The sequence below is a fragment of the Grammomys surdaster genome, unplaced genomic scaffold, assembly GCF_004785775.1.
Source record: "Grammomys surdaster isolate TR1022 unplaced genomic scaffold, NIH_TR_1.0 843, whole genome shotgun sequence".
Lineage (NCBI taxonomy): Eukaryota > Metazoa > Chordata > Mammalia > Rodentia > Muridae > Grammomys > Grammomys surdaster.
In genome coordinates, this window is record NW_021605262.1 from 2,931,302 (window position 1) to 2,947,061 (window position 15,760).

Sequence of the window (15,760 nt, forward strand, 5' to 3'; positions counted from 1 at the left end):
TGCATCAAAGCTTACCCAGTGGCTTTGAGATTCTCCACTCTGCTCTTGCTGTGATTTGCTGGAGTGGGATCAAACTTGGAAAGGAGTGCTGGTGTTTCATGCTGAGCCATGATCTAATCTCTACATAAAAGTAAATATCTGGATAAGTGGGCAGATACGCACAAAGAAAAAGAAAGAATAAAAGAAGAAAAACAGAAGGAAGAAAGAAATAAAAGAAAATGGAATTACTAAAATGTCTAAGAGAAGTGTCCCTGTTCTCAGAGTTGAGATTGATGAGTCCAGGAAAGGAATGGGTCTAAGTGTTTGCAGGTGTCACAGGGGTCGGGGGGGGGGGGCGTGGGGGAAGCATAGCTCACTGAAGTTCTGATGATGTCCATACACAAAGCAGGTCTAGGCCCTGTCCAGCCTGCCTACTCTCTATGACTCCCTGACCTCTGAGCTCAGAATAATGAAGCTACCAGGAGTGTTAACAGGTAATGGTGAGGGACAAGAACCATTTTTGACCATACAAGCTATTATAGAATTTAAAAAGATTATTTTTGTCAATTAAAGCACAGTGAAAGCTGTACTGTTTCTCCATGGAGGTTCCACTCTGCTTCCAACTGCTTTCTGTTGTCCTGCCTTGTGCCAGCAGGCTGCTTCTAGTGGTCACCAGCAATCCACAGCCATGTCTGATGGTCAGTAGCAATCCACAGATCATTTCCAATCATCTCACAGTACATGGTTCTGCTACCATCTGCTACTTTTACATCTTCCAAAAGGTTAGAAGACCTTAGTATTCCTCTTTGTATGTATGTATGTATGTATGTATGTATGTATGTATTATATGTATTTGTATACTGCATGTATTATTGCTTGTATGTATGTACGCATTGAATGTACATATTGTATATATTATGTGTATGTATGCATTGTATGTATTTATATTTTGTATGTATGTATTACATATATTTTTGTTTATATGTATGTATTCTATGTATTTATATTTTGTATGTATGCATTGTATGTATTTATTGTTTGTATGTATGTACTGTATGTATTCCAAGTATATATTGTATGTATATATATTGTATGTATGTATTATATGTGTTTATTGTATGCTTGTATGTATATACATATGTATTTTATGCATTGCATATATTGTATGTAGGTATTGCACGTATTATATTGTATGTATATGTGTTTATTGTATGTATGTGTGTATGTATGTATTTTATATATTGTAAACAAGTATTACATGCATGTATGTACTGTATGCATTTTATTGCATTGTATTGTATGTATGTGTTGTATATATGGCTCTTTTTATTTCAAATTTGAGTCTAGCCTTTTATTACCTTATGACACAGCTTTGCATGTGCTAGGAGAAAGAGGACTTTCCATGCCTCATCAATCTATTGCTTCCCTATCTCTCTCAGGAAGTCTATATTAGATCACATCAGAAATAGATTTTCAGTGATGAAAAGACATTTGAATATGACAGCACTGCCTGTTTATGTGTCTTTGTTCAAAGGCTTAAAAATGTCATTATCTGCTTCAAGCCAGAGTGGGAAGAGGAAGTGTCTGTGCAGCCTTAGGTAGCTTTACTATGAGGTACGAAGGAGACTTGAACTCGATGCTGGTATGCTTCATGATATCGAATTACTCTTTCAGATTCATCTTCTCATTAAAGAAAGGTAAAGTAAAAAGTGTTTCTAGACATTTATCTGAGTTTCCATACTTACACAAACTCAGTGGAATCTGGGCATGGCTTCCCATCTTTTTGAGTATGTCATTCATTTATTCATCTCCCATCTTTCAAATTATCTATCATCTATCAATCACCTATCTATGTGTCATCTATTTTCTATGAACTATCCACTCATCTATCACTTATTTATCCACTGGACTCTTGTTTATCTCTTGAACTCTTATTTGTTTAATTACTTGAGTAGCCTTGAATTTCACCTCTCTGTGGCTTTTCCTGTCACCTATCTATTGTTTCTTATCTACACATTTTTACATATTGTTTCTATCTGCCAATCTATGATCCTCATTTTCAGTTTTCTCTTCTTGCTATATTCATGAATATATTACACAGGATAAAAATAGAAAGTAACTTGGTACCTTGTACAAATCAGTACTATGAAACAAAACAGTAAAACAAGAGGAATACATATTCTCTATCCAGATACTATGAAGTTGACAAACTTTTAACTCTCTCTGTGAAAAATATTAGAAGTATTGGGTTAAATCTTTAATAGTTTAAAGTCAGAGATTCTGTTTCTATAGAATTCTGTAGAAACTCATAAAACATGTACATAAGTGTGACTCAGATACACACATATATATTCATATATGATATAGATACAAATATGGAAGTGAACACAGACATAGAAAAATATAAATATAGACACAGAAACACATAGAGAATAGGCATAGACATAGTTTTGTAATAGGCATAGACATAGTTTTGAGAATACATACATATATATATATATATATATGTATGTATATATCCAGGTATTAATAACATACACATAGAAGTATACATACATGTAGATTCAGAAATAGAATTGGGTGTGGCTCAAGATGCAGACCTACATATAGCCAGACACATAGACACACACATGGGATTGACATAGAAATTAATATCTCTTTTTCCAGGAAGAGATTTAAGAATTGACTGAAGAGATTAGAAGATATCCCATATCACAAATTTGTCTTATGATAGGCAGAATTCCATATTTTCCAGAAAATTTTCATTTTGATCTTTATAAATTTTCAACTTGTTGGATAAGGTCCAACCATTCAAATGTAAGTAATAGTTCTGAAATTATATCCTTTCTGCACTTCTTGGCTATATCTAGATCAGTGCTGATTAAATACTGGTCTACTGTATTCCATTAAGCTGACATGGAGTTAAACATTATATTAGTTTAAATCTCAAGCCATATTCCAGCTGACACCAGGATTTCCAGTAAGCAAATATGCATTTGTTTATCAATTTTCAAGAATTAAGAAAACGTTTGCTTTGCACTGTAGCCAGGAGGCATCACTTGGGGAAAGAGACAGTCATTTGAAACAAAGTACCAGACTGTCTAACAATGGGAGAGGTCAAGTTGCTCACTGAGGAATACAGAAGTGAGTGTTTAGGTCTAAGTCCAATTTTAATTTCCCATACATATTTAACCCAAATCTCTAAACTTCAGAAAATTCTACTTCACCATAACTCTGTAGGCAGAGTGGGTCTCCCTGAAACTCTGCGTTCAGATAAGTAAATCAATCATTAATGTTATCCTATAATATTTACCTCTGTCATCCTTGACCTACACTCTATAGTGACAATAGGGAAGACCCTGGTCTACACATTTCCCTGGATGAATGGGCACAGCTAAGTCTTCCTCAGTAGAGCTAGGCTACCCTAGAGAGTTGGGAACTTGAGATTTCATCAACTTAAACTAACTTGGAAAACCACTTCCTTCTGACCTGTGGCTTGAGTTTGCCTTACTTTATGTACCAACTCTAATTTGGATTCTGCACAACTCTATAAATACAAGTTCATGGTGAATTCACAATACTATTCATAAACCTTCTGTGTATGATTGGCTAAACTGGTATGTTTCCTGTTGTGAAACATTAATCAATCAATAGCTGTGTGTAAAGCGTGTACTTCCACTGGAATGGAAGCCATATAGTAGGCTATATTCCAGGCATGAGGCAGGGCGTTATACAGATGAATAGAGGACAAGAGATTATTTAATTATGATGGTCATGTGTGATGAAAAGACTTGATCTCCTTATGGACAACATTACAGATCAAACACAAGTCAAGTGTGAACATGAGTCAGGATTAGGAGGTAGCCAGGAGGGGGTGAGCAAGAGACACTTGTGTGGACAAATATACAGAAACAACTCTTATGGCTAAGATAGAGCATAAAGGGACAATATATCATAGCCCTGTTGATAAAAACATAAATAAATAAATAAATAAATAAATAAAAAGTCACAGTGTACTGTAGAAAGAGGTAGACAGTGCTCATTCATGACAGGTGAACTTGTGACATGTGTCTAAATAAGATATCTTAGAGTATCAAGAGCTACACTGATACTCTTCATATGAACTCATTTCACCGGAGGGACTGGGATTCTTGTAGATCTGGTTCTGTAAATGGTCTAGATCTAGGATCATGAGAGAGAAGGCCCTTGTAGATGGGGAAAACAGCTGATAACTTTCAGAAACTGAGGTCTCTCTCCTGTGATGCCTACCTAGAGAGCCAACAATAAAAACAAGAGTATCTGACTCAAGCCTTCAGGCTGTGTGAACCCCAAAGAGACACAGTGTATGAATGCCATCCATGCAAGTTGAGGCTTCTGCAAAATCCAGAGAAAGAAGACTCAAGACAGAGTCCTGATGCTTGACACAATTTTGGGGCAGCATGGGGTCCTTTATGGAGATGTAATAGGCTATGATCCACCTTATCACTCATGCCAACATGTACTTCTAAGGGTAAGTGTTTGTAAAAATGAGCCTACTGGGGATGCATGCACAAACTGGAGCTTCTGGTATGGTAGAGCTCCAGTCGGAGATTTGCAAGTATGTAGGGAGGCTCCACATAAACTCCCAGCATGTGTCCCAGCATGCATCTGGCCCTTTGCAGCTGGAGGATGCTTCTCTCACTTCAGGATCCACATTAGTGAATTTCCCTATAGATATCTATTTCTTCCATGATACCTCTTCTGCTTCAACATGGATCCTGCTGGGCAGCCATTTACTATCTGCCTTAGTTAGGGTTTTACTGCTCTGAGCAGACACCCTGACCAAGGCAAGTCTTATAAAGGACATTTAATTGGGGATGGCTTACAGGTTCAGAGGTTTCATCCATTATCATCAAGGAATATGGCAGCAGGCAGGAAGGCATGATTAAGGAGGAATTGAGAGTTCTACATCTTCATCTTCTGAAGGCTGCTAACAGAATACTGACTTCCAGGCAGCTAGGATGAAGGTCTTAAAGCCACAATGACACACCTACTCCAACAAGGCCACACCTACTCGAACAGGGCCACACTCTCTAATAGTGTCCCTCCCTGGGCTGAGCATGTACAAATCATCACACTATCCCTTATCTAAGACTCCACCGTCTGGGAGCATTCTAGGCACCCTGTAAGAATTCTCTTGATTTAACTTTGTCCCACTGCTTGGTGCCTATTGTTGGAAAACAGATGAGGAGACACAGGTGGATTCCTCAGAGATCTGCCTATATAGTTCCTCTCTCCTCAGTTTGTTTGTCAGTGCTAAAGTGATTTCACCTCTGAGGTTAATATTAATGACAACAGATTGCTTTTGACCTTCCAAATAAAAACTACCTCATCAGTAAAAGAAGTAACCTTGCTTCCTATCAGCCCTTCTTGGGGGTGTACATTGCTCTCTGGCCCCCACAGCCTGCAGCGTGTGGAAACTTACCCTTCTCAATGTATGGGTGGCACTACCCCCCCCTTACCCTTAGTTCATCCTGCTGGTGAGCAATGATGATAGGTCTGCATCTGCCAGAGATTGTCAGACCAGGATGCCAACACTCATGCTTCGCTCTTTCCTGCTATTCAAATGAAGACATTGGCATACAGGAGCACATTTTTATAATGTGAAGTAAATGTCAAAATGGGAAAAAAATGTCTTACGCACATGAATAATAGAGAGGAAGCTTCAAAACCAGCATAAATCATTATTTTGGCAGGCAATTTTTTATATCTTCCTGCAGTATCTTTTTTCCTATTGATAAATTTATCAGTATAAAATATAGACCATATTTATGAAATGAATACATATGAATTTAAAACAAGGTACAATTATGGGAGTGGAGCTTTGCAGAGGCAACTCTGGGAGGGATTTGAGTGGGATCCCTTCTTCCCACTCATAATAGTTTATTACTTTTGAAAAAAAATTACTTTAGGGCTTATAGGCTCTGACAATTTTGAGCTGGGCGGTAATTTCATGTGGACAAAAAAAAAGACATAAAGAAGGCAATTGTGGTTGTTTCAAAGCTCAGCTCTGGTGTTCTTGGGTTGCTGAATCAATGAGAAAATGAGAACTCACCCTATAAAGAAACGAATGCAGAAGCCAGGAGTCAGCTGTTGGGACGAAGCTGGCCATGTCTTTTTATTCTCTTCAACCTGATTGAAGGACGACACAATCTCCTCCTTCTCTTCCTCCCTCTTCTTAGGACAGCCTTTATCCTGGATAACTGTCATAGAGGTATTCAGAAACTCTACTTGAAACTCTCAGGGACTAAGAGATCTTTCATTCAGTTTCTTCACACACTCTTGTAACCAGCTTATGTATCTGTACAGGCCTGTGCTCACAGGACTGTGCACATGTATGTGCACTTGTGGAATAAACTACTTATGCATGCATATATGCTGTGTACTTGTGTGTTCACATTCTGCCTCTACTGAAGCTCAGTTAAAGAGTGCTGAGAGACTGTTGCAAGAAGAAAATCTATTCGTATTGTCTCCACTAGCCCACAGCCTACAAGTCCATCACAGCCAGCACATAGCCACCACTTCTCGGCTCAGCAGTTAAACTCATTCTTTGCCCCTTGCTATCAACTGTGGTCCTCTTTCTCAACTCTACAGATCAGATGATGCTGCCTGACTGAAGAGTCTCCTCCTGTGGCTTTTGGACCTCACAAAACTGTGTGATGCTGAAAGACTGAAAAGTGCTGCGGTCCTCATGTCAGTATTCATAATCCAGCTGTTAGAACCTCGCCATTTTCACCTAGACAGCCGCTGTATTGGAATCCTCCTCCCACTAGTTTTCCCCAGTGACCCCCTTTCACCTGTGTTAGATATGTATTCTCTTCTGCATGGACCCAGCTGAGGATTTGCATAGTACAGCACACATGTCTTCATATGACATTACACGAACCCGTTGGATAGTAATCACACTTTAATAACACATTCTCTTCTCAGTATGGATTCCCAGCGGATAAACAATTGTCAATTAATAAATGCCAATTGTATGGACCCATACAAAGTGTCTGGACTTAAAACAGAAACGAGAACTCAAGAGCACTGTTCAAGCCTACTGCTGGGTTAGTGAACAGCCTGACAGCCCTAGGCAGTGGATTATCTTGACCACCCTTTCTGGATAAGAGTTCCCCATGAATTGTGGTTTATAACCACAGCTGAAGGCAGTACCACTAGAAGGTCACACAAGTAGATGTCCACCATTGCCCTCATCTTGTTGCAGCCTACGGAAAAGTCTGACTCCTTCTATGTTGTCATCTGTAGTGTGCACATCAGTATGCTTGTCTCGTGGGCTGTTATGAGTTTACCACTGTCTGGTTAACTTCTAGATCAGCATCAATTACAGAGGAGCCTTTCCATCTTAGGCAATCTCCCTGGCCTTGTTGATGGGGAAAAGATCAGAAATGGTCTAATGTGAGAATGAAAACAGGGATTAAAATATTTAATGGATATGGAGCATCTTCCAGGAGCATATAGGTGATGGGCTATCTAGGTTCTACTAGGGATAGCCATCACCCTCCTAGGGAATATTGGTCTTTTCCTATCTATAATTTCCTATTAAACATTTGCCCACACAGCACTTGTGTTTGAGAATGAACATGTTCCCTGATGATTTAAGATGTCATATTTGACATTTACCGCCATTTAAATTTCATTTGATGTATTCAATATTTAGAATGTAAAACTTGATATCCGAGGCAGAGTCAGACAATGGGAAATGAGTTGAACCCACTGCACCCAAGCACAATGTGAATTCCCCCAAATAAGCCTACGTGAACGGTTGGTTTAGGCTAAGAGCTAGTTATGACAAACTGACATGTACCTGTAGAAGCTAAAGTGAGTGTAGACAGTAAGTTCTGTGGAAGGAAGAATGAAGAATGTGCAGAATGGCTCTGGCTATGAGCTTGAGGATCAGACTTCCCATCAGGTAATAGAAGGAAACCAGTAGTAGAAATGCCAGCCTTTGCCAGAGAGGCTGTACTGCTCCAAGTAAGAGCAATAAACAAATATGATTCATTTAACAGGCCAGATACCCAGAGGCCAGACATGGTAGCTTAAAAGACTCAGAAGTGCCCCCATTATTCCAGGGGGAAAACTCTAGGTGGTGGGGGAAAACAGCCTGGTCCTTGGAGCCCACAGAAAGATGACCTGCAATCCTGAAAAGTCAGAAGAAAAAAAAAAGTAGCTAATGGAAACAGAAAAAGCAGGGCTCCTGGAATTAGGTAAAGTTAAAAAAAAAAAAAAAAAGCAGCCTTCAATCAGCAGCTTCTAATTGATTCCTGATGAACGAACGCATCTAGGCTCCATGACCCAGGATGGTTTTCTGAAGTTCTAGTGATGCAGAGTTGATAGTGAGGACAGATGACAATAGGGCATTTCTTACTTAGGAATTCTTGTCCCAACCAGGAATAAGATTAGCAAACTGACAAGGAGCTATGGGGTTGAAGGTATGAACTAGGAAGTCTGAAAGATTTAGAGCAGTTGAGGCTTCTGTGACTGGTACACTAATTCCTTCTCTGGGTATCTATCATCTTCAGGAGTCTGTGCCTTTCAGATTTTAATTTGTTGGTATCTGTTCTCCGAAAGGTTGACGTGGCTGCTCCACACGTTCCAGTTTAATATTTTAAGTGCTGAAGGGTTATCAATGCAGTTATCGCTGTGTTTTCTTGTATCTGACTGGACGATAACCCCTCCCCTCAGGCTTTTCCTGCCTCTGATATCTGGCCACAATTGCTTTTCTCCCACATAAGTTATTAATGGTGCTAAGGTCACACTGACTGCTTGGACCCGGCCAAATGTCCAGTCGGCCCTTTGTTCATACCCCTGTCCCTTCCAAGGCATATGAAGAACAATGTTCTGTTTCTACGGGAAGCATAAGTTCCCCAGTGTGGGCACTTCTCCATGAGGATATGTGTCCAGGGGAGTATCCTGGAGTATCTGTGTGGGCTTCCGTGTTAGGAATGTATCTCAGTCACTGAAAGCTTCTTCCTGCCTTTACCCTGTCTCCATCTGCATCACCGTCTTTCCTAGATCATTCCTCCTGATCGGACAGACGGACCCAAGGCATCCCAACCACCTGAATCAGGAAAAAAGAAAATCCACAAACAGGGTAGAAGTCGAAGGGAGATGAATTGTTAAATGGAGAACGGATCAGTGAGAGTGAGAGAGGTGAGTATGACTCACCTGCAGCACACACATGTAGAAAAGGGACCGCCCCGAATCTACTCCCTTGTATAATTACCTTCTTTTAATACAAAGGCTTCCATTCCTCACCAGCGTCCCACTTTGCCGCCGCTGCTTTCCTTTCCCACTGTGCTGGGTCAACTTCTGCCCACGTCTATGCTGCCCACTGACCACTGCTTGGCTCACTCCAAGCTGGGGTTCCACTGCACACAAGTACACAGGTGCATAGCACAAGTGCACAACGGCTGGCACCACAGGCCCAAACCCATCATCTCTCCATCTCCAACCAATCTTCTGGCGTTCCACTTCGTTCCGTTGGATGAGCTGATTTGCCCACTGGGTTAGCTTTACAAAGTGTTCTCCCAAACTCTACCCAGTTAATTATTTCATAAATCTATCCTGGATTGAGGATCTTTTGAGTGATGCAGTTTGACCCCCAAATAATAAACACCAAATAAACTAGAGTTTGTTTGAAATTCTTCTTGATAACCAATAATGATTGAATTTAATTATTAATTTTTAAAACTTTATTTTTATTTTACTAATCATTTTTATTTTCATTACTTTTGTTTTATTTTATTATTTTATTTCAGGAAACACTGTTGACTATTTTATTTTTATTATTTTCTCTTATATTTACTTTCTTTAATTTTGTTTTTATCTTAAGAAACACTGTTGACTATTTTAGTTTTTTATTTTTTATTGTATTTACTTTAATTTCATTTCTATTTTAAGAAACACTGTTGATTACTTTATATTTATTATTATTTTTTTAATTTTTATTTTAATGAACACTGTTGACTTTTTCCCCCCGGAAATGACTGGCACAGGGCAGAGATTGTCATCAAGCATCATGCTGTCGCTGTAGTCCTGACAAAACTGCAGTAGACAAGTTGAAGCCTGGCCGCCTCTGCCTTTGCCACGTCTGTTGTGTTTATGATGGGTTCCATGCAGGTTCTCTGTGGCCCCACATCATCAGGCCCAGATCCCAGAGCAAGGCAGGACATTTCAGATCGATGGGTTAATGCTGTAGGTTCAAGACTATTCCTGTGAAACTAGATATTATGCTGAGGCAGCATGGCTACTCAGTGTCTCTGTATCCTGGGGGTGTTTGCACGGGGGTGGATATGTTACCCTAGAAAACACAAGCATCATAGAAAGGCACATTTACTACTGTCCAGACAATGTTAGCTAACCAGACGAAACCAGGAAAATGTCACCAAATCAGAATGTCATCAAACCAGAAGTCTATCTGCTGAGTCTGCAGAACCAAGAGGCTACTGACTGCTATCCCGGGTGTGGCACATTTCACTGTGTGCTTGGTGCTATGTGTATGCAGATTCACTAAAGATGGCAGCTGCCTTCCCTTATTCCTTCACTCAGTACACTGTCCTACAATGAGAGCTGCACCAGAAAAGGGGACGGGAGGTTTTGATCTGTTCTTCAGATTTAAAATTTAACTGAGAAGATATAAGTGCTTTAACTTTAAAATACTAACTTGTTGAATTGCTAATCCATGAATAATCCCTTGAGCTATCACGGAGCTTTCCCTTGCCCACTGAACTTGACCCTCCATTGAGAGGAAGCCTTATAAATTTTTAAAATTCCCTATGAGTTGGACATTTTACTGAACTCCTCTCTGTGGTAACCTGTCACTGGCCAGTGTATCAGGGCAGGCAGGGAAATTTATCTCACCGGGACAATATGTACCTCTGCTTTCACCAGGGCCTGCGCTAATTTAACTCTGCAGTTCCCTGAATTAACAAGGCTTGTCTTCAAGCCTGTTGACACGGGCCACTCTGTTCTGATATTATTTTATTGTTTGCCTTCTGCCCTCCCTGGGGACTCGCTTGATTCAATCCACCTGGATCCTTGGTAGCCAAGCTCTGTGCTGCTGCTGCTTCTACCCTTCCTGTTGCCTCACTCCCACAGAGAGCCACTTCCTTCTCAAGGAGCACCGGGGCACCTTCTCTGCCTGCAGTCAAGTTACACGCTTCTCATTTAAAAAAAAAAAGCAGTTAGAATAAACTTCTGACAAGCCAACTGTTTTTCCCGGAAGCTGAAACATACCTGCAGTTAGAGGGGGGCTGTACAACAGCTGTCAAGGCAAACCTCAGTTCTGTCATTGGCTATGTCAAAACTAGGACCCTGGTAATTTCACTCACCAATTCAAGTGTTCCAAAGAAAAGATACACTTTTTCAGGTGTTAAGTCAGGTTGTAAATCATTTGCCTACTGATGCTGGAAAGGATAGAAGATAAAATACTAACACAACGCTGTTAAAATTTCTAAGCCTTGGTTTACCTCCCTATGAAATGGGATGTTTTAAAGAACAGACTTGAGAAGTTACCTATGAAAATGAGAGTTACCATAGCCACAGCAGCATGGTCCTTCCTCTCTTCCCTTCCCGGAACAAGGTAGACTTTGGTTCAGATAAAACCTAGACAGTGTTAAGACATGACCTGTCCTTCCATGGTATACAATAAGCCAAGCACCCTTTATTTCAAGGATAAAGTTTTATTGCCAAGTCAATGGAGTGCCCCATCCCACACATCCCTATTACTCCCCAGGGACAGCTCCCTAGCAGCAGGACAGGAGCCCAGGACTCTGCCAACTTCTTATAACTACACCCTGACCCAAAAGTGGCCAATCACATCTCTAGGTTTCCAGTGTTTGAGAGGAAGAAGAGAACTGGAGTAAAAACAAAGAACCCAGAGAAGTCAGGGGAGTGAGAGAGGGAGGGGGAGATTTGCATATTGCTCCTTCCTTTGGGAAGCGCCCGCATCTTATCACGTGATGAGGCTCTGTGTTCCTAGGCTTCTTATCAGATCTCACATTTAGCTCCCCTCCCCCACCCGACGCCTCACAATGATGCTGATAAAACGAAAGCAAATTTCTTCTATTAGTGACTGACAGCAATTTGAGTGAAATGAAGTTGTACCATGATATGGTTTATACGTACGAGGTGCAAATATCCTAGTTTGAATAATCACCGCCTGTGTCCTTTTAAACGATTTTTCTCCCCATTTAAAGGCAAGCCTTTGATGTGATAATGTTAATTCCCTCCGTGCTGGAAGGAAGAGGGGAAAAAGCTCAGAGAAACGGAAATTAAATGAGGAATGCGATGTCAGTCAATCTTCTAAGCCGAGGCCTTATTAACTGCTAATCATTTTGTCATTTTGTCGCTCAAAGTAATGAATTTGATAGGAAGGGACGGGCGTCTTGTGTTTACCTTTATTAGTTTTAAACAGAAACAGTTGTGCAGATTTTCATCGTGGAGTCGCGTGGCGTTTAAGTGGTTTCTGCTCAGCATATCCCATTCATCTTCCTCACCAGCGTCTGATTGCTGTAATTTTGGATAATCTGGGTGATTTTTTTTTTTTAAATTCTAACCAGATCTTGCTCAGAGTTCCATCTCTAAGGTGTCATCGGGACTATGTTTTGGGGTTGATGTGTCCAGTGGTGCTACAGCATCTATCCCAAGGAAGGAATTATGCTCCTACAAAGGGTAACTGGGATACACGTTCCCAAGGAAGCTGCACTCCTCTGTTGTTTATGAGGGTACTTCCAACACCATCAGCTGTGGGAAGTAGTAGGAACTTTATTGTTACAAACCGAGAATGGCAGTTCTGTGCAGGATCCTTGGGATCATTGTGTCACAAGGAAGTTATCCAAGAAGGCGTCAGAAACTGCTTTATTTCGAAGAGAGAATGATGAGGTGCGTGACCCTCTATAGCATGCTCACACATACAGGCTTGTGTCTCTGGCTGACCCAGCACTGCACATGTGTTTGGAGCTTCATGGTGTCCTAAATTGAATCTGACACTGCAAAGTCCCTGCTGACAGTACTCAGACGGAGAAAAAGGCGACAGACCTGTGGTCCCTATCCAATCATTTTGCCTTTGTGGTGTTCCCAGGGGAAACAATGTCTTATTAGAAACACATTCAGGATAACAGGTGATTAATTTCCAAGCCATACATGCTGTAAACATCTGTGTGTTCTAGAAAATGGCCACATCTCTGGCAAGCCCTGGGCATTATTGCTAGAGTTTCAAGAATGGATGTCTTATTATTGGATGCAAGCAGCTAGGGATAGCCCAGTTCTAACATTCACTTAACTGATCTCTTGGGATTCCCAGGGGAGGCTGTGTAAATGGGCTAAAGGATTCCTAGACAGCTAAGGGCTCAGGGCAAGTGGTCAGTTGGTTGCCTGCTGGTGCCCGGCTCCTCGTTGTTCTCAGATGGCTTACAACACTGTTTCTATCTCTTCTTCTATAGAGAGGAATCTACAGGAGACAGTTCCTCAGGAAGTTTCCAGTGACTTTTGTGAGTAGAGCAGCTCAAGAGCTGAGCTGGAAAAAAACTAGTTTCTGTTAAGATATGAGATATCTTTAAGCTGGTTCTTCCTACTGTCCCCAAACCCTGGAGCTTTGACTGTTACAATCTGAAGACCAGCTTTTAGCCTGTTCAAAACCAGTGTGCTTAGGGCTTTTCCATCAACATCTTCAGCAATTATGACCAAGGTCTTCCAATGTGCTTTAGCAATTTCAAGAGCAGGTACAATGGACTGGACACTAGAAATTTTCTTTCACTCAACAAAAGATAGTCATCTTGGAATTCACATTTTTGACCTTTCAATGTGTTAATAAAATACAGGGAAATATCTCCTCTATCAAACTTCATGCCTTCAATAATTTCTAGCTCATCATTCAGGGCTCTTCCATTCTTCACTGTGACGACACCTTTTCTTCCAACCTTTTTCATTGGATCAGAAATGATGTGTCCAGTGTCTTTGCCTCCATTTGCAGAAATTGTAGCAACCTGAGCTATTTCTTCAGGGCTTGTTACAGGTTTAGATTGTTTCTTAAGTTCAGCAATTACAGCGTCGACGACCAACATCACACCTCTCTGGATTTCCACTGGATTGGCCCTTTTGCTGATCTTCTCAAAGCCCTCCTTGGCAATAGATCATGCCAGAACAGTGGAAGTGGTGGAGGCATCCCCAGCCTCTTTGTTTGTGTTATTGGCAACATCCTGAACAAGTTTAGCTCTGATATTTTTGTATTTATCCTTCAATCGATTGACTTTGTGACAGTGATCCCATCTGTTACTTTTGGACTTCTCCACCTGTGTTCAGTAATCACTGTTCGTCCCTTTGGGCCCATAACAGCTACAGCGTCGGCTAAAAGGTCTACACCTTGAAGCCTTAAGGTTCGAGCATCCACACCAAATTTTACATCTTTGTCATAGGCCCGAGTGAGATGAGGAGCCAGAGCCTGGGACGCTGTTCTCATCTGGCAAAAGACTAGGTAGTTGGTGCATCCCAGCCTTCAATTCTTTAAAGCCTGCTAATGAAGATCAGAAAATATATATAGAAATTATTAAAAGAGCACTTAAAATTCCTACAGTGATGATTGCTAAGAATTCAGGTGTTGAAATTATCTTTAATAGTTGAGAAAACTCTGCAGATTTTCTCACAAGGTGGTTATGATGCCATGCGTGGGGATTTTGTGAACGTGGCAGAAAAGGGAATCATTGATCCAAGAAAGGTTGCAAGAACTGCTTTACTGGATGCTGCTGGGGTGGCCTCCTTGCCAACTGCAGCAGAAGCTGTAGTGACAGAAATTCCTAAAGATGAGAAGGATCCTGGAATGAGTGCAATGGGTGGGATAGGACGGTGATGGGAGGTGGCATGTTCTAACTTCCAGAATAGTGCTTTGCCCTTATCAATGAACTGTGACAGGAAGCTCAAAGCGGGTTCCTTACTGATAACTTCAGAGAAGTTACCTAAAGAAAATGACTGAAGAGAAGGCTGGCTGATCGCTGTGACCATCAGTTACTGGTTGTTTACTGCTTTCATTGTCCATGCCTACAGATAATTTATTTTGTATTTTTGAATAAAGACATTTGTACATTCCTGATGCTGGATGCAAGAGCCATATACCAGTGTCCTGCTTTCAACATAAACCACTGAGGCATCTCAACTGTTCTGTTAGCATCCGGACTGTCACCACAAGAGAAGTTCAGAAGCAGCCTTTCTGTGAAGGGTGGGAATGATTGCGTACAAGGTAGAGAAGTGTTCAATTATGTGACAACCTTTGTGTCATAAAATTTTGTTTAAAGTTAAAAAAAGATATGCGATATCTTTGAAGACTTCTTTCTTTCTTGAGAATTCATTCAAAGGAGCTAGAGTGGTTTTATCACAGTCTTTGTGTGTGGGGGGGGGGGGATGGAGGGGTTACTGATAGCTTTATGTATCTTCTCCTTTCTCTCAGCATTTAATAATCACAAGAAAACAGCAATGAAGTCTCACCAGTGAGAAACACCAAACTGGAGCTAAGAAAACATCCTAGAAAGAATAGCTCATAAAATGCCAGGTAAGATCCCAGCATGCTGGTGCAATTGGAAAGTTTTCCCAGAGTCCTACATGATTTCACCATGATCTGATGGGTGACCCTATCATGGTTCAAACCTCAGAAACCCTGGCTCCAAGAAGATCATAATCTTTCATTAGGGATGAAACAAAATTAAGGGATAATTATTTATTATAAATACCTGTCATAAATGGTTCA

At 40.8% G+C, this 15,760-nt stretch overlaps 1 pseudogene; it reads right to left on the reverse strand.

Annotated features, from left to right (window-relative positions):
* Positions 1-13,551: 13,551 nt before the first annotated feature.
* LOC114634105 lies at positions 13,552-15,055 on the reverse strand (annotated as a pseudogene).
* Between the last annotated feature and the right edge of the window lie 705 nt (positions 15,056-15,760).